General features: G+C 46.3%; 1 long non-coding RNA gene across 1 annotated transcript; it reads left to right on the forward strand.

Moving 5' to 3' along the window:
• The first annotated feature begins 64 nt into the window (after positions 1-64).
• LOC121488044 lies at positions 65-21,740 on the forward strand. Its single transcript, XR_005986970.1, has 3 exons — positions 65-200; positions 991-1,135; positions 18,970-21,740. It is a non-coding gene; the product is annotated as an uncharacterized LOC121488044 (long non-coding RNA).
• The last annotated feature ends 4,127 nt before the right edge of the window (positions 21,741-25,867 follow it).

Raw genomic sequence — 25,867 nt, forward strand, 5'->3', positions numbered from 1 at the left:
ACTACAACCCCCAGGCTCCTGCTCGCTCGGCGCCAGTGTGCGGGACAGAACGCGAATTGGAGGCCCGGGCCCTCGTGATTGCCGCAACCTGCGCTGGCGTTTCTCGCGCAGTCACTGCCCCGCTGGTTTTAAACCAGCAGGTCCCACCCAACTGCCTAATGATAAGAATCGTCTGTGGGACTCGTTAAAAGTATAAACAGGTTTGTTCGTGACGTGTTCGGATTCAGTATTTTTCGGTCGGGCTCTAGGAATCTGTGCTTTTAACACGACACCCAACGCCCTCCTTGAGCAATAGGAGCCCGGGCAATTTGGGCAACAGTAGACTAGTCAAATTTATATTATGCCAAAAAGAGAAAGGTACTTTCTCTCCCTTCAGATTTTATTCTTTTTTTTTTTTTTTAAGATTTTATTTGTTAATCCTGAAAGACACAGAGAGAGAGGCAGAGATACAGGCAGAGGGAGAAGCAGGCTCCATGCAGGGAGCCGGAGGAGGGACTCGATCCCGAGACCCCAGGATCACGCCCTGGGCCGAAGGCAGACGCTCAACCGCTGAGGCACCCAGGCGTCCCTCTCCCTTCATATTTTTTTTTTTTTTAAAAAGATTTTTAAAATTTATTCATGAGAGACACAGCAGACTCCATGCAGGGAGCCCGACGTGGGACTTGATCTGGGGTCTCCAGGATCACGCCCTGGGCAGACAGCGGCGCTAAACCGCTGAGCCGCCCCGGGATCCCCTCCCTTCAGATTTGAATAGCAGTGCACACTTCTTTTAGGAAATTGGAAAATGACAACATTGTGAAAAGAAGACAAAAGTTTCCGTGAATTCTTTTCCTGCGTGTGTGGGTTTCCTCCCAGATAATAGACACTGCCAATAATAGTGGTGATAATAATAAATTAATATCAAGTAAATGGGATATGTCAGGCACGATACTAAACACTTCACACTTGGCAAGAAACTAAAAAGCAGGTAATGTCACTGCTGTTTTACAGATGCAGAAATGGAGACCGTATGTCACCTGATCACATAGCTAGAGGCTGAAGAGGAGGCTTTGAACCCAGGTTTTCTGAATCCAAATTTTGCAGCATTTAACCCAAGCTATGTTACTCCTGAGATCTTGTGGGCATCACACACCAGGTAAGGCGTTTTATCCTGATTTGTTTTTAGCCGCAATTCACCATGGGAACTTCAGGGCTGCCACCACTGTCCTCTCCTTTTAGCCCTTGACTTTTATTAGCTCAACTCCTGCCCACCTGGGGCAATTAGATCGGCTCTTATTTCCTCATCTTACACAGGCAGTGGGGTGGGGGTGGATGTAAATAATAATCTCTGCCATATCCTTGGTTACTGGGAAGAGGCAGAATGGACCGATCTGGGATGCTCTCTTGGTTGACGTTTCCTACCCAAGAGAGTTTGAATTAATCCTCAAAATAAATATTCAGGTGTTAGTTTATACTTATCCTTGAACATCAGCTCAGTCTTTCTCAATTAATGACAAACATTAATGTTAATGACATTTTCTTAATACCTTACCATCCTTGAGATGACCCAGTGCATGTGTGTGTGTGGAAAGGGTGGGTATCATTTAAGCCACAACCTCCAGAAAGGAGAGAGGTGTTATAGCAGGAAATGATGGATTCGCCTATTGATCTAATAAGAAAGTGATCCTGGAGATTGGCAGTAGGTGGTTCAATCTTGGCAATCTCACTGTGGGTTATTGGGACCTTGTGTCTTGGTCAGTGGCACTCCAAACTGTGATAAGTTGCTGCACCATGTATCTGTGACCTTGCCTCTGGAATTGGTATCAATGGGTGGGGGTTTGAGGAGCTAAGGTGATTAAGCCTAGTGGAGGCTTATTGTTCATCCAGATTTTCGGTAGGAAGCCACCTACTTAAATCCAGACTGCTCTCATCCCCAACCAAGGAATGTGTAATACATGATACACTAGAGGGCACCATTGCTCTGTTAATAATCCAAGACGTTTAGACATTCTATGCAGGTTATTGCTTTAACTTTGACCCAGGTAGTCTCATTTTCAGATATTCTTTAGGAAAAAATAAGTGTTGCATATTTTTTTTTAAAGATTTTATTTATTTATTCCAGAGAGACACAGAGAGAGAAAGGCAGACACACAGGCAGAGGGAGAAGCAGGCTCCATGCAGAGAGCATTATGCAGGATGCGATCCCAAGACTCTCGGATCATGGCCTGGGCCAAAGGCAGACCCTCAACCGCTGAGCCATCCAGGCATCCCGATAACACAAATCTTTTTTTTTTTTTTTTCTGATAACACAAGACTTTTCATCACTGAATCATATTCAGAGTATGGATATACTAGAGCTTTTTTTTTTTTTTTTTTTGGTACTAGAGCTTGTTGATCCATTCCCCTATGGAAGGACCTGATGGTTGCTTTCAAGTCTTGACCATCAAATAAATGAGCAATAAACATATGTGTATATTCTTGTGTGGATGAAAGTAACTCATTTCAGGAAATACATGGGGATGTGTTTTCTTTATTGTATCATGTACAATCTTATCTTTGTAGGAAACTGCCAAGGCATCTTCCAAATTGGCAGAGACATTTGGCGTTACCACCAGTAATGGAGTGTCCTGCTGACCCACATCCATAGCAGCATCTGATGCTGTCATCATATCAAATTTTATGCACGTTAATAGAAATCTGGTGGTCCGTCATTATTTTAATTTCTATCACAATGACCTAATATACCATCCTTGGTAAGTGATTGTTCATATCTGTTCACCTCCCAGACTCTGGATATTCAGGAGTTGAGCAAAGCTCTGATCTCAGGAGAAGAAGAGAAGGTACATATTTCTAAGATTTCAGAGGTCAGGGATTTCTCAATAAAGCCGAGAATGGCACCTGGGCACATGTAGAGCGCTAGGCAGAGGGCCACTGGTTCTGCCTTGTGATGGATGCATCCTGCACTATTGCCCTTCTTGTCATTCCAACCCAGTACATGTGAGGGTAATTTTGTTTCTGGAAACAAAGTGACTATTTTTGCCTTGGGAGACCAATACTCCAAAGGAAGATGTTTCCATTGACCTTGAAAACTTAAACAGGTCAGAGACAGAAGCCCTCTGGTTTTAGTGGATATGTAACATTAGAAGCCATATTCTGAGCGGGTGCTGATCCCAGGCAGTGACAGGAGAGAGGTGAATAAGACCAGGGCAGAGGTGGAGTGTGTAAATTGTCCCATGTCCCTGTGAAACAGGAGCCATGTGTGACATTTGGTTGTATAATGCTCTACAGCAATGATGATCATACTCTCATCAGAGTCTCTCATCACATTTGGATCTGGAGAATCGAGTTTGAACACCTGAATGTTTCCCTACTACTGTATTGTGTCGTTATATGGGGGCTCTGTGTGGAATCTTAATAAGTGTTGAAAATAAGTTTTAAAATCTTTCTTTAACAAGATTCCCAATCCCAGTGAATTGCACATACCAGCTTCTGGAATATTTTATATCAAAGACTGCATAAAAGAGTGGAAACTCCATTAAGCCCAAACCCAGGTCTCAAAGGAGAAAGGGCAGGAGCTGGAAAGAATTAAGATCTATAGGTTGCCAGGAGAGATATGAGAAAGCAGCCAAGTGCATGCATGGGTTTTTTGCATCAGGTAGTGCAGGATTGGAATTCCAGCTGTCACTTTGGGGCAGTGCGACTTTGGGAAAGCTGAATCACCTCTTCAAGCCTCCACTCCTCCAGACCTTGGAGAAGATTAAGTGCCATTTTGGCAATCCATTTAGTATAATTCCTGGTCCTTAGCAAATGTTTAATAACATATTTCAGTTGCAGATTTACCTTTGGGTTGGTGGGTTATTTAATTTAATTCTGTCTCCCCCACTGACCTCTAAAGTCCATGAATGGATTGTCTGTTTCACCTAGACAGGCTCTTGGAAAATATGTGATCTATACATGAAAAAAATAACGAATGAGTGGGAAATTTGCTCTTCTACATATAGAATAAGGCTGTTTAAGATTTTTGATACTGGGAATGCCTGGGTGGCTCAGTGGTTGAGTGTCTGCCTTTGGCTCAGGCTGTGATCCCGGGGTTCTGGGATCGAGTCCCACATCAGGCTCCTTGCAGGGGGCCTGCTCTCCCTCTGCCGATGTCTCTGCCTCTCTGTGTGTCTCTCATGAATTAATAAATCAAAAAATCTTAAAAGATTTTTGATACTGCCTTCAATCAAATGTTAGAATACAGCCAATATTCAGAGGAGTTAGGTACAACCTAGAAAGCTGTCCATAATATAGGTCTAAATGTCCTATAATATATGACTACATGGACTAGGAGACTGGGCCAGGGAGCCAGCCCCAAGGTTAGGAGTCAATCTCTGGTTGCGTTGGTAACCTTCCATATCATCCAAGATCCTGGTCCCTAAGCAAGAGTATTCCGGAGCCCTAAGAACTGGATCCAGGCTGCATTTAGACACCACAGCCACTTGGGGTAGACGCGTTGTTGATTCTTATTCACTTCGATGGTGTGGCCCTTTTTCTTCTTGTTTCTGTGTCGTCAACCAGAGAGCTCTGCCAATTCTTAGGCTGGACAGCTGTTCATTTCCTAATTAACAGCATCCAGAGTTTCTCAAGATTGCCTCTCTGTAGTGTGTTGGCTACATCTATGCCATGTGATCTCGGCTGCTTCATTTTGTTTCTTTCTGATGTTTCCCAGTATATCTAATGACAAAATGGATCCAAATACACACTAAAAAACAGGTCTTTAATAAGCAGGAGCTCTCAGCACCAATCAGTACTATCACTGCCTTTCCTACCAACCAAATATGCATCTTAGGTAGCATTTCAGGCTTTGCTGTTTTTAATGCATTGTCATTTGGAATTATTACTAAAGGATTTCTAGTGAAAGAGGTAACCTGAGATAATAATGAGAAGAGAGTGAGAAGTTTGGGATCTGGGTTGGGTTTGGACACAGCACCTCTGCTTATTGGCTGTGTGACTTAGGGTCATCCATTAACCAGTAAGAGCCTTGGTTTGGTCATCTGTAAAATGGAGATGGTATTAATACCCACCTTTTGTTGCCCTGAAAATGAGCAGTTATGTATATGCAGAACCTGGTACATAGTAGGCCCTTAATAGCTAATAATATGGTCTTGATACTCGGTTGTATTCTATTAGTGGGACAGAAATCTTGATTAATATGTATCCAGAATTACCATGTATGTTACTTTAGGAGTTTTAAGCATTTGATAACATAGGGAACCACTCAGCCATCCTTTAAATTAGTGAGCTCAGTAAAACCAAGGTCATAGTCCAGCCCTCTGCTATTGCACCGGAGTCTGGACCCATCATCTATGTTTGTCATATTACTTCTAACACCATCTCTCATTCTCCAGTGACACTTCTATCTACCTATTTGTTTCTAGTTGCCTTTGAGGTATCCATTCTCCTTCTTTATCAACACAGCCCAATTTTGTTTGAAGCTGCAGATGCCCCTTTAAAATGTACTACCCGGGGATCCCTGGGTGGCGCAGCGGTTTGGCGCCTGTCTTTGGCCCAGGGCGCGATCCTGGAGACCCGGGATCGAATCCCACATCGGGCTCCTGGTGCATGGAGCCTGCTTCTCCCTCTGCCTGTGTCTCTGCCTCTCTCTCTCTCTCTCTCTGTGACTATTATAAAAAAAAAAAAAAAAAAAAAAAAAAAAAAAAAAAATGTACTACCCTAGGTTCCTTTGTTGCTAGGGGTGACCATAGGTCCTGCTTCTGACCAAAGAGATATCATCTGAGGTTCCTGGAAAACCCTTGCCTTGCTGATAGAAGCAACACCCCCTCCTGCTATATAGCAAGAAGGCACAGCAGTCATGAACCAATAAATGCCCTGAGGGTCAGTTGGGGCCATGTAATTAGTTCCAGTCAGTGATTTTGAGCAGCAGTGACTTGTGTCATTTCTGGGCCAGACCATTTACATACCAACATGAGACCTTCCAAGAACCCTCTTTCCATCTAGTGTGATCAGCAGCATGATTTCAGACAGTGGCTGATCTGTCATCCTGGGCCCCAAAGTCAGATGTGGAGCAGAGGCCCCATTGGCCCCTGACGAACATGTTGCAAGAGTGAGAAATAAGCTTTGATTGTTTTAAACCATTGAGCTTTTGGAGTTGTTTGTTAATGTGGCATACCCTAGTCTATTCTGAGTGATACAACCCTGACCACATTCCTCCACTAAATCCATCGTCTGTGAAGTAACTGAATGCTAAAAACACCTGAGTGAACGGCTGACTGATTGCCAGGCCCCATCCCTTCTACTCATGTCTAGAAATGATTGTACATCGGCCTGGTTTGATAGGTACCTTCTTTGAGACAGCTTTAGTCAAGTCCTTCTTCAACTTTGGTGGCCAAATTCCCTGAGGACCTTATTAAAAATATAGATGTTTATTAAAATTATTAAAATTGAAAATTAAAAAAATTATAATAGATCCACCCAAACCTACAGAAGCAGTCCCTAGAGGTGAGTCAAGGCCAACTGCATTTTTAAACAAGTTTCTTTGGTTCTGACAGTGGGCCAGGCAGGGCTGGGGACTGTCATCTCTCTGGGTAGAAATTTCCAACTCTACCAACAGGCCAGAAAGGGTGATTATCTTCGGCATGTGAGTTTTCAGCTTCTCGCAGTCATTCCCTCCCCAGCTCCTGCTCCCAACCCCCCATCCCAGGTGGCCACTTTGACCTAAAAGCAGTTACCTTTGGTGCAGGTTCCCTTGAATATGTCAGTGACATCTCCTCCCTGACCCTTGTATCTCTAATCTGTCAGAAGGAGGGAGTTGAACCTGGGTGGCCAGAAGAGCCTTCTGTGAGAGGTGTCAGCACTTAACAGTCTCACATCTTTCACACACACATCACATAGCGTCACGTGATTGTGCTGCTTCTAAGATAATGCAGGCTTAACACATATGTTATAGGTATAAATTCCTAAGTGAGCCGTATGCCCTGTGGTGTAACCATCAGACAAAGTTTAAAGCTGTGTGACAGTTGTCTTCTTTATTCCTTTGGTGTTTCTCTGTGACTATATATTTAGCCTTATTTGAAGAGAATATATAAATTTGAAGATTGGATCCCAAGGCCCAGGGTAATGGCCCTCCTGACATCCCCTCATCCCACAATACCATGATGGGTCTAGGAGAGGCAGAAGGAGGCTTGGTGTTGGGTGTCCTGAGCCACTTTCTGCAGCCAGGCTCTGTCAGGCCAGCAGAGGTCTCTGAACTGAGAGGAGTCCCTTCCATTTCTGAGAGCAGAGCTGGCTTTAGAGTGTGCTAGATCTTCATGGAAACACACTGAGATCCCAAAGATATATGATGGGGAGAGGCCATATAGCAGGTTGCCCCAGCCAGAGGAAGGGAAGTAATATTTGTTGAGCGCCTACTCTACACCTGGCCCTGGTGGAAGCCCCTTACCCCTACTCCCTGTAGTTGCACCAATGGCCTCACAAGGCAGACAGACATTCTTCTCGTTTTACAGATGAGGACATTGAGGTACAGAGAGGAGAAGTCGGAATCAAAGTTCAGACAAGGTCTGCCTAATTCTAAAGCTAGCGTCCCACCTTCTATAATGGTCCCCCTTTTAGGGGGACTGTGACTTCTGGAGGCAAGCCTGAGAAGGAATTCTGGCCCACCACATTGTAGCTATAGATTATGGGTCATGTCTCTTGTTGGAGCTCAGTTTTCTCACGTGTGACATGATGGTAGTGACAGAACTACTTCATAGGGATGTTATGAGAATTATGCGAGAGCTCCTGACAGGTGCTAAGCTCTAGATCCATGCTACCTGTGATCGTTCCAGAGAGAAGACCGGTGGCAGTTTGTTGAATAGGGAAGGGCCTGCGCATGGGTGAAGAGGTATATGCATGTAGATTTTATTGTTCCTGAACTCAGGAAGCTTTCTCAGGGCAGGGGGGCTGTTGTTTAATGTGGCCTTTGGGTGGTTGAGCTGCCCTGGTGATGACAAACATGCTGCATTCACCCCTCCCCATGCCTCTGCTCGCTGTCTGCTGTTCCCCCTGACCCCTGCCCTGGTGGCCGCTCTGCTGGGCATTCCAGGCTACACTTGGACATTCATATCCTTCTGAGCTCAAGGACAGAAGTGCATTGGGAGCCCCTGGGAGCTCCAACACCCTATGTCCTTACCTTCCTCCCAAGGCAACATAGCCAAGAAGGCTCTAGAAGGTGCCTGTGGGCTTACAGAGGAAGTGAGTGCTCTGAGCCCCCTGACTTCCTTCCATTGCCTTCTCTAGCCAATCCTATGAGGTAGCCATCTGGTTTCGGGCCCAAGTTGGCAGCAAGCTGAGTGTCTTTGGCAAGTTACTTACCTTCCCTAACAGGCCTCACTTTCTCTACCTGCAAAACAGGGTGAAAATCATCCCTACTTGCCATCATTTTTGTGAATTAATAAAATATGGTACATGAAGTATGTAGCATGGAAATTGGTGTACAACAGGTGCTCAATACCTCATGGTTCTTCTTAACCCCTTGTCCTTGCAGTACATATCCTTGATAGTGGAGCTAAACCACTTCTTTGTTCACTCAGAAGTCATGGAATCTGCATTCTGTTCCAGGTACAGAGAGGTGGAGGGGAGAGAGGGGAGATACACACGTGAACTCGGCCTTGGTCCTCATCCCAGAGGAGTTCAAAACCTGGAGGGAGATGATTAATAGAGTGCCTGAAGAGGGAAGTGGGTACAGCGGGAACAAAGGCTGCAGGTAATGGCTTGAGGTAGCCTTGGCGGGACATCACAGAGGAGGCGCTATTCGAGCAAGTTCCTACTGACTGCAGTGGGCTTTTTGCCCTTCCTTTTAGAAGAAGTTCTCTTGAAGACCTCCAGTTTGTAAATCTTGGCAGGAAATGTAGAGCCCAGATACTTGATTTCTTAGCTTCCCAAACATGTGGCCTCAACCCCAGCTGTCAGAGGCCACCGTGGCACTCTGATGCAGCAGGGGAGCATGTGAGGAGGCAACAGGGAAGTGGTGTCCCTTTTGGGGGGGCCATGGTGGAGTTCCCGCATGGATCCAGTACCAGTGCAGGCTGCATCAGAGGCACCTGCTCCCTTGTCTATCCCAGCACTGGGGTAATAATGTCACCATGGAACATCCAGTAGTGTGACTTCACGTGTGGCTCCTGTCCATGTCATCTTCCAGTCTGGATCTCTGGCCCTCTCAGAGATTCTGGGAGCCACACTGTGTCATTTACTATATACCTTTACTCCATTAATCAGCCAGAATTCATTTTTGTTGGAATTAAGAATATTTCCCAGATAAGTACTTAGAGAAGGGAGAGGCTTGGAGTCCCAGGCAGAGGGTACAGCTTGAGCAAAGGCCCAGAGGCTTTCTGGGCTTTTGCTCAGAAGAGCATGGATATATTCTGAAAGGAGTTGGAAGCCCGAAAGTTCTGTGGGACTGCAGAGAGTGTATTCCATGTGGGCTCTGGTGGGGACCAGTGATAGATTAGGTTGGTGAAGTTGGGTGGAGCCTCAAATGTTGCCATTTTAGAGGTTGAATTTGACCTTGGGTTGGGGACAGTGAGTTTTAAATAGGGCAGGACCAGCATCAGATGTGCAGTTTGCAAAGATTTCTCTAGGACAGCACAGAATGTGATTGGACTGGGTGAAGCTGGAGGCAGGGAGACCAGTGAGGAGGCTGCAAGACTCCTCTCACATGGAAGATGTCACCTAGGGCCCCTGCCCCTTGAGATCTAGCTCAGCTTTGCTCATCCCTGCTGCCCCTGCCATGGCCATCCTGGCCCTGCAGAAAGCCAAGCTTGACCCCTTCTAGATTCTCCACAGTCACCTCTGCTTTGGAGCTCTTGCCTCTACCATATTCATTGTAGCTTGTGTTTTTTTGTGTGAAACTCCGCATATTGATCCTTTAGTACTGACTGAAATTCCAGAGATATCCGAGGAGGCACTGACATTTCAGCAACATTAAAAACAAGTGCAAATTGTGCTTTCAACCTTCTTGTTCTTAGAGGACTTTCCATATCCTGAGGGATTCGTGGTCAGCTTTTTTTCTAATGAGTGCACTAGCCTCTGGCCAACTTATTATTTCCTGGCTCCTCTCCCCGGGCCCCATCTTCTCTTCACTCCCACCCTCATGGGTTGCCAGTGGAATGCCAACTTCTCATGATGGGATGCACTACAAGTCAGCTCTCTTCAGCTCCTCTATCCAAACTGAGCCCCAGGCCCACTTTTGCATCTCCTGGCCCATCACGGAAGTCATCCAAACAGGATGGTGATCCTTTTAACAAGCTCCACACTCCTTTGAAGACAAGAGCAGTTAACATGACTTTTCTGTTTCTGCTGTAGCTGTTCACAGTTGTGTTTTGCTGTTAATAACTGTAAACCACAAAGTAACAGTGGTTTATGCAAGACAAGAGCTTGTGTGTCTCATGTAAGAGTCTGGAGGAAGGCAGTCGTGGCAGATAGGGAGGCTCCATGACCTTCCGACTCCTAAGCTCCACCATCTTGAAAGTGCTGCCTCATGATACAAAATGGCTGCCCCAGTCTTCTAGCCATAGGCTTGGAGCTTTCTCGTATGGCCTCCAGTTAAAAATTGGGGTCCATATTATTAAGGAAGAAGTGGCACATGTACTGGGAGGAAACCAGTGGTCTCTGCTGTATCTGTGTATCCCCCACTTACCTCAGAAGCTACAACTACACTCTTCCCTGGACTGGGTATTGACCGGAGCTTTGGTGTTTAGTCTATTGATCATTGGCCAAGATGGTACCAATAATTGTTCTCACTCCTTTTTTAGAAGTGTCAACATTATAGCTTTAGGAAGGGCTGTGGGTCCAGTCGGACCTGGGTGTGTGAGGCCCTTCAGAGGTGCAGGCAGACTCATTGCTCCAAGTGCCTGGCTTCTCTGCATTTCTCTGAGGCTCTGCTTGCCTATTGTCTCTCTGTGGCTGAAGTGGGTTAGGGCCCAGCAGCCTATAGATGTCCCAGCCCCTGCTGCCTGTCAGCCAGTTGCAAGCAGAGCGTTTGTTTCCAGTGAGAACATAGAGCTATGGAGAAGTGCCCATCTTTCTAGGGAGATGGTGCCATGGCTAAAGGGCCTCTGAGCAAGGATGAGGCTGCCTGCCCACCTGAGTGAGCTCCAAGAGTCTGCTCTTGGCTTTCTGCTCTGATTACTCCTGGCCCTTCTGGTGCTTCATGGTAGACTGTGCCCTGTACGTTTGCCGCTGCCCTTGCAGTTTGAGTGGATTGCCTTCTGTGACCACACCTGAAAGTGGGGGATTCCTCGAGCCTCTGAGGATGCTAGGAATACACAGATCTTGGTAGCTCCACTTGGAATGAAACTCTGGTCCATTTCAGTGCCTTTTCTTCTGTTCTTGCCCTCAGTGGGTTGTGGTTGGCAGGCTTTTTGTAGTGGAACTGTGGACATCATTAATGCTATTCACCAGATATTCAAAGCTATCTGCTCCTCCACCCAAGACAGGATTATGCCTGCTGGCCCCAAAGCAGGGCCATGTGAGTAGTCCAGCCAATGAGCCATGAGTAGAAAAGACATGTACCACTTCTCGACTTGAGTCTTTAAAAATTGCTGCTTCAAATCTTCCATTCTGTCAGGGTGACAGTGGGCAGTGTTTGAAATGGTGGATGCTCTGTCAGGTTGAGATCTAGGTTAAGGATGACCTGGAGCAGAGCCCCCAACTGGCCCCTGATGGCTATATAGGATGAGAAATAAATAAATCTTTAGTGTTTGAAGTCATTCAGATTTGGAACTTTTTTGTTATCACAGGATTACCTAGCCTACCTGACCAATGGTGCCCATTTACCATTTATATGGTTGTCTGGCATCCCAGTGCCCTTCCTGTTTGGAACTTTGCTGTATCCTCTGAGACTTGTTTTTTCTTTTTTTTTCCCATGTGAAGGATTTTTATTTTTATTTTTATTTTTATTTTAGTATATTTTTTATTGGAGTTCTATTTGCCAACATATAGTATAACACCCAGTGCTCATCCCATCCAGTGCCCCCCTCAGTGCCCATCACCCAGTCACCCCAACCCCCCGCCCACCTCCCTTTCCACCACCCCTTTTTCATTTCCCAGAGTTAGGAGTCTCTCAGTTTCTGTCACCCTCTCTGATTTTTCCCACTCATTTTCTCTCCTTTCCCCTTTATTCCTTTTCACTATTTTTTATATTCCCCAAATGAATGAGACCATATAATGTTTGTCCTTCTCTAATTGACTTACTTCACTCAGCATAATACCCTCCAGTTCCATCCACATCGAAGCAAATGGTGGGTATTTGCCCTTTGTGATGGCTGAGTAATATTGAGAGGCAGAGCCTTCCTGTGGAAGGTGAAAATGCCAGCTACCCACCCACCTTCCCAGCCTCCCTTGCAGCTCAGGTGGAGGCACGTGGCCAACGCCAGCAGAGATTGTGCTAAGCTGAGGTGCCAGGGACTGTGTGTTTGTAGCAGCTGCAGTGATGACAGTCCTGGGCTGGTTCTGTAGCTAGAGTTTGGGTTATGCTTCTGGCTGTGTGACCTCCCTTTTTTCTTGCCTGCTTCCTAGCCTCGTTTTCCAGCCTTCCCATCTGTTCTGTGAGCACCCAGTATCCTTTCTATAAATTGCCTTTCAGCTTAAATCACCCGGTGTGCATTCATGCTATTGGAGACCAGGAGCCTTGGACCAATACAGCCAATTAGGGGGCAGTTATGAGGCTGCAGGGAGGCAGGAGGGAAGGAATTGGCAGGATACTGCTAGCTTCTCTTCCCCTTCATGAGCTGCTTCCGCAGGAGCAATCCTTGTCTATCTTAGCCTAGAGCCAGGCAAGAGGTACTGGGCTAGGGGGTTCTAGTCAGACTTGGGGCACCTTTAGGCATGTGAATCATACATTCCTTATCTGTAAAATGGGGTAAATAGTAGGAGGTGTTTGCGAGGAATGTATTTGAAAGAGAATACATTTGGGAGAGTTCTGGGAACCCTAAGTCAAAACCCTGCTGCAAGTTTGCCACTTTATCCTTTTAAGCATTAACTTGCCTGAGTATATCCAGCTGGGGACTCTTAGGTGGCATGACTGTAAAATGGGGACTGCCCCTCATGATGCAGTTCTGTCACTCACCTCCTGGGTGGTCACAGCTCAGTCCTCTTAATTTTGACCCGTCTGAGGTTCTGCCCAAGAGCCCAGAGACCTCATATTTAAGGTAATGAGAAGATTCCTGATGAACTTGGCAAAAAAGCAGAGGAATGTAAAGGTGGGAAAGGATATTAGGGATTATTTTCTTCAATCCTTGCAATTTCCAGAGCTCAGAGAGGAAGACCTCCTGACCCACAACCACACGGCAACTTTTGTGGTTGAGCTGGGGGTTGGGTTGCAGATCATTTCACTCTGACAGTGCATCGTAATCCGGAGGTATACTTGTGCTGTCATACACATTTGCAGAAATGATCTGGAAATATAGCAACTCTTCCTCAAATTTACAAGCCTCATTTCATAGGAACCTATGATCACCCGATCATTATGCCCCCTGGAGAAGGATCCACATCTTTTTTGCTTTCTCAGCCATCTAAAACACTTTATTGCGGAAGGGCGAAAAATTGCTGAATTGATCTTTTTAAATTAACATGGGATCCAAATGAAAGAAATTTGGAAGAAGAGAATTTTCTCATCCAAGTGGCTGCCAGCACCCAGCCCCACCCCCAATCCCCCAGCCGAAGTGTCCCTTGTTCTTGCCTGCTCTGTCCCAGATTCATGGGCAGCTCTCCGAATCGTTGGCAATTTTCTCTGCACTGTCCTGACAACCTCGGGCCATGAAATTAAAAAGCTAGTTACCGAATCTTGCTCCTAACAGCTTTGTCCTTGCCAGTGATTCCACAGAGAAATCTGGAAGAGGGAGCCTCCACTATGCCTGCAGTAGGCTGAAATGCCACTGGAATGACAATGGGCTTCACCAGGGGAGGGGGAGAGAATGCACAGTTTGCCAGGAATGAATGCATGAAAGAAAGAGGAACTTTGGGCTTCCGATTGAAAGATTCCAGTGTCCCAGCAGAGGTCTTGATGGGCCTTTACTCTAGGACCTGCTACAAGATGCTGAGCAAGGCACATTTCCCCACACCAGTGCCCTCTGGTCCTCCGCCAGGGCCCAGAGCTCGTAGCTAGAGAGCTGGGGAGTCAGAATTTGGGGAGGAAATGGCTCCAAACTGGGACGAACCCTGGGAGGCCAGCCCCACCTAGCCAGCCTGCCTGTGGCCAAGGCCCCACCCATCACCACCTCAAGTCTTTCCCCTGAATGTAGACACTAGTGCTCACTCCACATACTGTCACCACCAACCCCCACTCCCAAGGAATTTTAAGAACTATCAAAACCTGAAGAATTTTAATTACCTCTAATTAAGAAAAATATTTTAGAAGACCACTGTGGAGTGGCTCACTGCAGCGTGGGTGTCACTGAGCTGCAGGTGGGTGGGGCTCAGTCTCTTGGCCTTGGTGCCCACACAGAACAAGGGCCTGGTAGATACTCCGTGGACAAAGGAGTCAGAATAGCTCTCTTTCCTGTATTGCCCCCTCTAGGCCCCAGGCTTACAGCCTGACACATGGATATACAGGGAAGGGGGAAAGAGGTGTTTGAGCTCTGGGTCACCAGGGAGGCTGAATAAGGTCTTTGACTTCATAGCCGAGAGACCTTGAACAAGTTGCTCAATCTCCCCAAATATGGCTCCTTGTCTGTGAAATGGGAGTCACCATGGTGGCCACTCAGAGGGAAGCTGTGAATTAAAGGCTTACAGGTCCAAGAGCTGGCTGTATAGTCATTATTGAATCATAATAAAAACTTCCCAGGACCTGGAACCAGAGCCCATCCTGACCAGGAGATTCTTCTTAAGAGCTTTGTTTTCACTATCCCTGGGGGACTTGAGATTATTAGTGTTGTTACTGGACAGGCCTGGCATCGAATGGCCCCTGGGAAGCTGTGTTGGTCCTCACTGTTGAACTGACCACATGCATTCACTCAGTCACTCAGTTGCTGCTTCATTTATCTGTACCATGTTTATCAGATGCCTTCTGTGTACTGCCCTGTGCTGGGGTTTGGGCTAAGGGAGTAAGTGAAAGGTGGCATGGGCTTGGAGCTGACAAGCAAGAAATAAACAAGCTAAATCAAAATCAAAACCATTTTGGGTTTAGGTCGGGAGGGGGTCAGGGAAGGCTTCTTTTTGAGAGGCGTTGTTTGAACTGAGACCCAATAATAAGAAGGAGCTGGCCGTGTTCAGACCTGAGGACAGAAGCCAGGGAGGGAGCAAATCAAGACTTAGAAGTGAGAACAAGCTTGCCCAGAGGCGTAGTGTGTCCGTGGTTGATGGAGTGGTGGGGTGGAGGGACAGGGGTAGCGGATGGGTTCATTGGGGAGATCATTTCACAGGAGGCCTACCTGGAGGGTTTGTGCTGGGCCTGCAGTCCAGGACATGTGCTGCGGGTAGAATACTGTCTCTAGGGTCTTCCCTGAGGCTTGTTCCAGACCCCTATGTGTCCTATACCTGCTGTGACAGGTCTTACAAAATAGAGATGTGGCACCACCAGACACCACATTATTATGTATGGCCCACCTTCTCAAAAGCACATGTCTCCCTGACCTTGAGGTCATGCCTGGCTCTGGAGGATGTACTTTCCTGTCTGCCACCAGGCTCTCCTGCTACCCACCCTGTGTGGAGCACATACTGGTGCTGGCTGCCAAGGATCGAGGCTGCTAAAGTCAGAGATGCTCTTTCCAAGCTGTGTCCTGATTGGGACAGTGGTCAAGTAAACTCCATGGTGGGCCTGTCCTCCAGGGTCCCAGCCTGAGCTCACCCTTATGACCAAGCCTCCCCTGGTCTGATCTGTGCCAAACAAGGACCTGCAGCCACCCTGGAGGTCAGATCCGGGGTCCCAACACCGTACTGACATGACTAGCCAACACACAAAGGGCTGCCCACTTGAGCTCAAGCAACCAAGGGCCCTTTGGTGATATGGAGCCTGAGACTCTTTGTGTTTCAAGGAGCTAAGAAGCTAAGAGACATTTAATCCAGTCCCATTCACTCATTCATTCATTCATTCATTCACTTAGAAAATATTTGTGCAGCACCTGCCATGTGCTGTGTATTATATAAATGTCAGGTCGTATGCTATACATGGGGAACTATGTGGTGAACAAAATAGAAATGGTTCTGGTCTTTATGGATATCAGTATTTTTAGGAGGATGAACAGACACAATATAGGCAAGCCAAAGATATGTAATTCTGAGCCATGATAAGTGAGAAAAAAAGACAAGAACAAGACCTGCCACTTATGTCACAGACTCATATGTGCTCAAACCTGACCTCACAGTACAGGTATGAATGCTCAGATAAGGTTCAAGCCACACAAAAATATTCAGAATGCTTGAAGCATCTGTGAGTTTCAACATTATTCATAATACATGCCAGAAAAAATGAAAATGAAAACTATGTTATAGGGAAAGTCTGAAATCTTTCCAGTTTTGAGATCAGCTGGTGAATCCTGATGTTAATGAAAGTGGTTAAGTTTGATGGTCATCGACTGCATTTGTAAACTCAAGAGATGTGAACAGGTGACACATATGTGTAGCATCTCCCAAGTCGAACATTGCAGTGGGCACCGGAAATCCCCAAGGTGTTAACTGTCGACTGGGAGCCTGCCCACCCAACTATTTGGAGCACCCTCCCAGGCCTGGGCTGGGCCACTCCAGAGAAGGCTGGGCTGCAAATTCTGGTTGTCTGTTCTGTTTTCCTTCAACATTTGGCTTTGTCACCAGATTTCTGTGGAGATTAACCTGACAAAGCCCCGAATATAGTTCCTTCCATGGTGGGTTAGGTTTTCATACTCGATGAAGTCAATTATACCTACATCTTGGTGAAGCAGGCACAGAAGGGGAGGTTTGTATCGCAGAAAAAGCTCTTTTTAGATTAAGCAAAATAGAATTCATGCTTGAGAAAAGAGTGCTATTTCTGTCACCAATCTGATTTTGTACCCATTTCAGTTTTAAGCTCTATGTCCCATTCCAGAGCAAAATCCTCCTCCCCCTTACTTCTCCTCCTCCCCCCACCTCCTCCTTCCCTGATTCCATCTTTCCCATCCTCCTTCTCCCCTTCTTCCTTCCTCTTCCTCCCCCTCCTCATTTCCTTTCCCCTCCTCCCTCTCATTATCTTCTCCTCTTTCCTCCCCTGCTCCTCTTCTCCCTTCCTCCCCTCCTCCCCTCGTCATCTCTCCTCTCTCCTCCCCCTCATCTTTCTCTTCTTCCCGCCTCCTCTTTCTTGCCCCTTTCTTCCTTTCTCCCCACTTCTCCTTCCTTTCCTTTGTATTTCAGTCCACATTTATTTGCCTTTGATTTGAGGAACAGTAGTGATGAGGAGACTTACTGTTAGAGAGAAATCAGATAACCCTGGCACTGCTGACCTAATTTATAGAAGTTCCTGTTTTCTTTATAACATAGGAACAGTTCAACACCCCATGTATTGATTTGAGCATATGTTTGTTTTTGCTAGTCTTCTGGGTTCCGTGAAGAAGAAAAGAGGAATAAAGAGGACAGCATCCTCCCCTTTAGCAACTTCCTATCTCAGTGGGAACCTCCTGTGTAATGGGAACTTTTTATCTAGAGACACTGGAGACAGACCCAGGATGCAATTGTCTGCATGCAGTTCTCAGGCAGAGAGAATGGCTCAGGCTGCAAATGCTAGTAGGCAGCAGGGTCAGAGTGGGCTGGAGGAAGGCTCTGTAAATAGTGTGGTGCTTAAACTGAGCTTTGGAGTTAGGAATGATCTGAAATTGGAGAGGTGGGCACCTGTCCCTCCCCAGATTCCAATTCCTGTACTGTGTAGACCTGCCTTCTTGACCAGTATTTTAACCTTTTCCTCCTCATGGCAGCCCCCTACCATGGGACCTTTCTTGAATTGGACCTTTCCTTCCCACTTCCCTCTCGAAGCAACCAGCCCTGTCACTCATGCTTATAGCACAGATGTTTCCCTTGGTGCTCCCAGTGGAAGCAGTGTGGGTGACAGATCGGGCATGGACTTAGAGTTCATAGTGATCTGAGTCTGGATCCTCTTCTGTTTGAGACTTGTGGACCTGGGCAAAATGATCCACAGGTTGGGCCTCTGCATCATCTCTTGTACATGGGGGTGATGATCCCTATGTCAGGGCTATTTTCTGGATGAAGTGGGATAATGCATGGGTAAAAGTTCTGGTGCAAGTAGAGACACCCTCAAAATACTGGTTCCAGCTTTGCCCCAGTTTATTTCAGCCAAGCTTGATGGCAAAGAGGACTGGTAGGGGAGACAGGAGTGAAAGCACTCACTCTGGAGCAGCTATTCACTCTGGCCTTGGTCCTGGTTCCCGATTCTAGGAGAGGTGGCTTTTGGGCAAGTGACTTATCTGGAGTCTTCCCAATTGCTGTGCTCAGCATGAAACTGGATAATGTATGTGAAATGTTGCACCCAGGGGCTGACATGTAGAAAGTATTAGCATCACCATCATGGCTGAGCCCAGGCCACAGAAACTGAACCCCTTGGCAGTATCAGAACATTTATACCAATCTTAGAAAGATGATGAAGCATGTTGGAAAGGATGGATCATCTCCATGAAGTCTTCACACAGAGCTGTTCCCCATCTCTAGTAGAGGTCCCCACATGCCAGAACCATTTGGAAATTGGACCTGGGAGCCCCAATGTGACTGATTTTCTTGAGTTGCCCTCTGGAGCTCCCACACAACATTCCATCCTCAGAACTCACAACGATGCCGAGAGCTCATCACGTATCAATAACAGAGTAACCAAACCCAGGGCAGCCGGCATTCTGTGGCACTCTGTTTGCTGACCTGACAAACAAACCACGCACAGACAACAACCCGCCGGCCTGCTGCAGGCAGCACAGAGCCCAGGGACAGGAAGCTCTCCTTGCCTGCTTATTAGAGTGACAGCAACAGAGATCAAAGCGTAATGCACTGTTATCTTTCTGTTTTCAGGTGCCCAGCAGGATTGAACAGGCTGCCTCATCCAAGGAGCCCGTGGAGGGTGGCTGGGCAGAACCAAAAAAGGAAGGAGACTCAGCTGAGACATGGCCAACCCTACCACATTTTTAATCAGGGCTCTGAGTGCCCGGGGCCCTCCCCAGGACTTGGCTGTCAGGCCTGCTTCCATTATCTTCAGACTGCTCAGGTCCACGCAGGTTTGGCATGCAGGAGGCACAGAACAGAGGGACCCAACTGAATTAACCTTCAGGAATAGAACTGCTTGCGGAAAAACCAAAGTAATATCTGAACCTATTTCCGTGCTTCTAGACCTGCTTAAAATGGATGCTGCTAACGGAGCCTGCCCTTACTATTGGAAAGTGGGCCATGCAACTGATACCAGGCAGAAATATGCTTGCTTACTCCTTTACCCTTCACGATATTTAACAATAGTAATTATGATGATGATAGTGAAGACAAAAGCAGCTCACACAGATTGAGTGCTTACTATCACTTACTATTGAGTGCCAGGCAGTTTTCAGAGCACTTGACATATGTGAATGCAGGCAGTTCTGGTTTTAATCTGGACTTTCCTTATGAATTTTTTTTTTTGTTCTGGTTTTAATCTGGACTTTCCTTATGAATTTTTTTCCTCTGTGTCCTTGAGGAAGTTACCCACCTTCTCCAAACAAAGAGATAATTACATAGGTTTGGGGAGAGAATTAAATATGATGAAGTGTGAGGTATATAGTAAGTTGCTCCGTGATGGTGACTAATATTATTTTTATTAATAATGTGAACTCTCCTGTTTTCTTTTTTATACCTGTTTCCAAAGGTCTTGCCTTTCTACGACCTGTTCTTCTGAAACTGGGAATATAGAGATCTACCTTCTCTTTCTGGACGAACTCCTATTTAACCCTCAAGACCCATTTCAAAAGTTTTCTACACTGGTAAACCTTTGCAAAACCAGTTTCCACAGTGCAAAACAAATTGCTCTCTCTGCCATGCCTCCATCCTGGCCCTCCTTACATCATATGGTAATTGGGCCTATGTATAGTCTATCTTCTTGGACAGCTTGGAACTTTCCAGAGATGCAATATCTACTGCACTCTCCTAGTTTAGCAGTTCTCCAGGTGTAGTATACAGACTCCTGGGCATCTGCAAAACACTTTCAGGGGGTCCTTGAGGTCAAAACTGTTTTCATAACTCTCAGATATTATTTGCATTTTTCATTCTATTGACATTTGTAGCAGTGGTGGGTAAAACTGCTGGCATTGCTTTGAATCAAGGATATGGCATCAAAATGTATAAGGAATCATTGTATTCATCACCATCACACAGTTGCATTAAAACACATGCCAATTTCTTCACTTAAGACTGTCCTTAATGAGGCAGTAAAATGATTAACTTAATGAAATGTCGACCCTTGTCTTTTTAATAATCTATATAAAGAAAAGTGGGAAGTACATTTAAAGCACATCAGCTGCGTACAAAAGCACCATGGTTCGAGGTAATGTCGAGAAAAAGCATGTATGTGATTGAATTGTGAGCAGAATTAGTCATTGCTTTTTCATGACAGGTGCTTTTTACTTGAAAGAACAAATGACAAACACTGGTTATTCTGATTTGGGTATTTGGCAGATATTCTCTCAAAAATGAGTTAAGTGAGTCTGTCACTTTAAGGAAAGCAACTGGCGGTATCTGTTATCAATGAGAAGGTTCAAGCTAAGTGAAAATCAGAAGTTTGGAAAACTTTATCTGCCATTCTGAACTTGACATCTTCTCATTGAATGTCCTGGAAGAGAATTGCAGTGATAACTGGAGAATTGGAATTTTTGATGCTATATAATGAAATGTGCACATGTTTGGAAGATCTATATGAGTCAGTGATGCAGTTGTTTCAAATAAACAATCAAGATGTTTTAAAATCACACATGGGTAAAAGACCTATCGAGAGTGCAAGATGGGCACCTGGGTGGCACAGTCATTTGAATGTCCAACTCTTGATGTTGGCTCAGGTTGTGGTCTCCGGGTCATGAGATCCGGCCCCAGGTCAGGCTCCGTGCTCAGCACAGAATCTGCTTAAGACTCTCTCTCCCTCTCCTTCTGCTCCCTGCCCCCCATGCATGCATGTGTGCACTCTTTCTCTCTCTCAAATAAATAAATCTTTAAAAAAAAAAGTACAAGACAGACCAGTGGATTTTAATGTTGCAGAGTAGAAAAGTTCAGCTACACGGTTTCAGATTTTACCTCACAACAACCCTTAACCAAAACTTGTCAAGTGCAGGGGCACCAGGATGGCTCAGTGGTTGAGCATCTGCCTTTGACTTAGGTTGTGACCCCAGGGTCCTGGGATCGAGCCCCACATCGCGCTCCCTGCATGGAGCCTGCTTCTCCCTCTGCCTGTGTCTCTGCCTCTCTCTCTGTCTCTAATGAATGAATAAATAGGGTCTTTGAAAAACAACAACAAAACTTGTCAAGTGTGGCTGTAGTACCAAAGAATATCCATCATTATCTGAAAAGGCTATTAAAATACTGCTCCCTTTTCCAACTATGTATCTGTGTGATGCTAGGTTTTCTCTCTGCATTTTAACCAGAACAAGCTATGGTACCAGACTGAGTACAGAAGTAGATCTGAGAATCCAGCTGTCTTTTTAAGCTGGACCTTAACGAGATTTGAAGATATGTAAAACAGTGTCACTCTTCTCACTAAACATCTTCGTTCTGTAAAATAGTTTTTGTAAAATATGAAAATATGTGACATATTAACATGTAATGGGTTTGTTATTGTTTTTAAATGAATAAATAACTGAATATTCATATAGTTCTTCAGTTTTAGCTTCTTATATGATAAATAGCAGCCAAAGCACTTTAGGGCCTTTCCTCAAAAATTTTTAAGCATGTAGAGGCATCTGAAGACCATAGACGTTGAGAGCCACTGACTCATGGCCTGGCACTTAGTAGGTACTCACTGAGTAGGTGTGACATCCAGGCCTTTGGAGGTGATGAGAGGGCAGGCTACCTGGTTCTGATATTTCTCTGCTCTTTTCTTCGAAGGACAGTATCTGGACTACCTGGCCCTTACTCCTGTGACTCAAAGCAGGGCTGGATGTGTTGACCTTGGAGCGCCTTCAGACTGAGTCCCACTGCCTGGTTTATGCTAAGTAGGATTACTTGTAAGCCCTCACATCCACATTCTAAAAGCACCTCTGTAGAAGACAGGTTCTAATTCCATTTCTTTTCTGCCTTTATTGCTGGGTTTAGGCTACAGTAGGGAGCCTATGGAATTGCTGAGACAGTAATTTGGAATTAAATTTAAGAAATGTTAGGGATCAAACCTAGGGCAGATATATAGGCTATTTTTAAAGACAGGCCATTTAAGAATAGAACAAAGGTGGGTCATTTAACCACTCAGGCCCTCCTCTGCCTGGCTCAGAAAGGTGCCTCCATAAGGAGGGGAAATGCTGATTGCTCTCCCCTTGCTCAAAGGCAGACACAGGTAAGGGAGCAGTGACCCTTCCCTGATACCCCATAATCCAATACCCCCTTCGCCTTCCTCTCTCCTGCCTCAGATGATCCCTGTGGGCCTGAAAGAGCATCTTCCTAGGCCAGCCTTGTATGGCTGCCTGTCATTAGAGCCGAGGCCACGATACACTTGAGAAAACAGTAATGGAGCCTGGGAACAAAGATAATTATCTAATGTACGAAAACATAAGTAATGAAACTCAACCACCTCCAAGGCTTTCAGGGCTTGTGGAGGTGGAGGTGACCCTGGGGACTTAGTGCCACCAAGAGCCTTCAGAAAGATCCGATGCACTGGGATTCCTTTTGCTTGGGTCTCAGTTGAGGAGAGACCGCTGGGAAGACGGGCTGTTTGCAGCTTTGGATGGGGGCAGATACCTCTGTACAGTATCTTAGGTGGAGTTTCTCAGGCGATAGACTCAGAAAGGTGGCATTTTGGGGATAAGGCTCAGGAACCTCACCTGTGAGAGAGCGTGAGAAGCAGGCCTGGCAGGGGAAGATGGTCTGTGGTGCAGCCACAACAGAGGCCTCAGCCACCCTGTGTGGAACTCAGAGTGGGGGCAACCCCAACAGTGGTCCTGAAGCGATGCAAGAAGTCTTCATTTCATTCCCCCACCATGGTCTGTCCCTAGTTGCCAGCTGTGCCTCGCCCCAACCAGAGTGAAGGGAATGGACCTTAAGGCCACATGGTTCCCCTCAGGCTATGTGGTTCCCAGAGAAGGGCTCAGTGAGAGCGACCACCAGCCTGGAAGCCAGAAGAACAGGTGCCTGGGTCCTCATGGGTGTTCTGGGCTGTGCATCATGGCACAGCCCTCAGAGGCAACAGAAAGCCATTTGAGGATGCTGGGAGCAAAGGATGTAAGTCAAAGGGTGGGCAGAGCCGGAAACATAGTGCTTCAATACAAATAAGTACTGCTTCAAGTGAAAAGGAAAGAAACATAAAAGATACTCAGTGCATGTCTGCTGAATGACCCGATGAAAATAATGAGGTTGTGTATGGGAATCTAATATATAAAGAGGATAAATCTGCTCTTGGGCAGGTGTTTAAGCTTTCTGTGTCTCAGTTTTCTCATCCATAAAATGGGAATAATAATGGTCCCATCATCCTTGATGTCTTTGGGAGGATGAAGTCATTTAATATGTTTAAATTCTTAGAAAAGGGCCTTGTATACAATAAGAACTATGTAAATGTTTGCTATGAAGGTGATCATTGCTCTTGTGGGAGTTGTGGCGGTTACTGTCATGCAGGGTGCTCTCCCACTGGGATAGCCCCTAGGTACCGCCTTGGAGTCCACCATCTCCCAAGAGCACAGTTGCAAATTTAGCAATGTGCAGGAAACCATGGAGGCACACCTGTGGCTTGGGGCTGGCTCAGGATTTGGCCCAGACAGAGTTTCTCAAAGCGTGGGGACCCCGGTATCTAGGGTTTCCTTAACGGGAAACATATAAAGCATTAAAGCAAGTATCTTTCTTGTGTCTGTCCTGTCTCAATCCTGATTATCTCCAGGGGAAAGTCTCAGGCTGGTGCTAGGGTGTCCCCAATGCATCTCTCACACTTGCCTGTTCTCTGTTTTTAATGACAAAAGCGCAGGCTGCAGACTCTGCACCTTCCCTGGCAGCAGAACCTTGGCTGGATTTCAGTAGTATTATCTTGCTTTCAGTGTTATTTTTCTAGCGACCATCTATTTACAAGTGAAATCTATTTTTTAATTACTGTTGTGAAAGATTGTTCCTAATGTAAGTTTTATAAAAATGAGTTATGCTGACTTAAAGAAAAATGTGAAATAAATATTTTTTAATTTATTTTATTTACAGAAGGGGCTATATGAATGACTAGTTCGAGGTGCACTGGATTTAAGGAAACAGGCAGGAAGTGTTAGGGAGGCAGAATCAGCAGGGCTGGATTGGAACCCACCTGCATTCCTCTGCACACAGAGAATGCCCTTGCCTTCTCTCTGTATGGCTCTGATCTGACACCCCTTCAGCCTCATTTCAGGGCCACTTCCTTCAGAGACATCCCCCCCAGATAGTCACCTCTCTCTCTCTGCCCTGTTCCCAGAGCACTTCAGGGGACAATAAGACGTTCCGTTCCGTTAGAGCAGTACAGACCAAATTGCAGGTGTGTGTGCCTAGCACAGCACAGAGCAAGCACGTGGCGGGGACTCAAATGCTCACCGTGAGCCTGCACGTCCCCGAAGCAGGGGCCAAATGAGAAGCACATATGCTGATCCAGACCCGTGTACCCAGAGAAGGAAACTGCAGCCAAGGGCCCCTTAGCTGCCAGTTGCATGGGCCTGTGATTTAGGACTTTGCCCTGATCATACTTAGCTCAAGCTCAACCTGACGTGAGGAGGGTGTGAGGGCTGGGCGGTGAAGGGGAGAAGCGAGCAGCCACCATCCCCGTTTCTGTGAGGAGTCCATCACAGCTGATATCTGTGGTGGCTCTTGTTTTGTCCCCAGGAGCCATCCACTTGCATCAAAGCTACACACTCTCCTCCTCCCCTCCTTGTGACCCTGTTGTATCCTTCTCCGCATCATAAGGTGATCAGCCCTTTATGCTTGTTGAGTTAGCCGCTGATCAGGAAGAAAGAGGGACTCTGAACCAACAGTCTCCTTTCAACAAGAAGATGACCTTATGTCCGTTTCCACCTGGCGGGGGAGAGAGTTTGGCCTGGTGGAAGGCTCTCCAGGGTGCTTTGATGTATAGACTGCGATTTGAACCCCTAGGTCCTTCACTGATGGCTTTGTGACCTCGGGCAAGTGACCACCCCTCTGAGAGCCTCAGGTTTCTCATTGTGATCCCTGCCTCCAGTGGAGCTGGCACAGTGATGGGCAGGTGGCAGGAGCTCCTGTTCTGTAAAGCTCTGGCACAGCCACCTGCTCTGTTCCAGGATTGGCGTGGGGTGAGGGGTTGACATGTCCGGAGAGAAAATGTGAACGGAAAGGTGCTCCTGCCCTGCCTCCATTGTAATGGATGTAGATGAAAGGTGAGATCCCATTAAAATGGAAAACTCAGGATTTGTAGTTCTCAAATTTTAGTAAGCATAATAAGCACCTAAGGATCTTGCTAAGAGATGCAGATTCCTGGGTGCTGGCTCCAGAGATTCTGGATGTGGCCAGAAAATGCATTTTAAATAACCTCGGGTATCTCATGCATGTGGTGCCCAGAATCTGGGTTGTTCCTCGATTGCAGGCCTGGGCAGTCTAGTTGGGAGGTCACAAACAGGGCCCACTATTCAAATTGAGAGTTTTCCATTCACATCGCAATTTCTTCTTCAAAGAAGCATTGGCAATACTGGGTCTGCTTTTCTGCCTGACAAGGTAGAGCTCAGTTTCTCTTGCTGCCTTCAAACAAGGCAATAGCCTTTATTTAAATCCTGGCTCAAACTCT

The sequence above is a fragment of the Vulpes lagopus genome, chromosome 3 (assembly GCF_018345385.1).
Source record: "Vulpes lagopus strain Blue_001 chromosome 3, ASM1834538v1, whole genome shotgun sequence".
Taxonomy (NCBI): Eukaryota; Metazoa; Chordata; class Mammalia; order Carnivora; family Canidae; genus Vulpes; species Vulpes lagopus.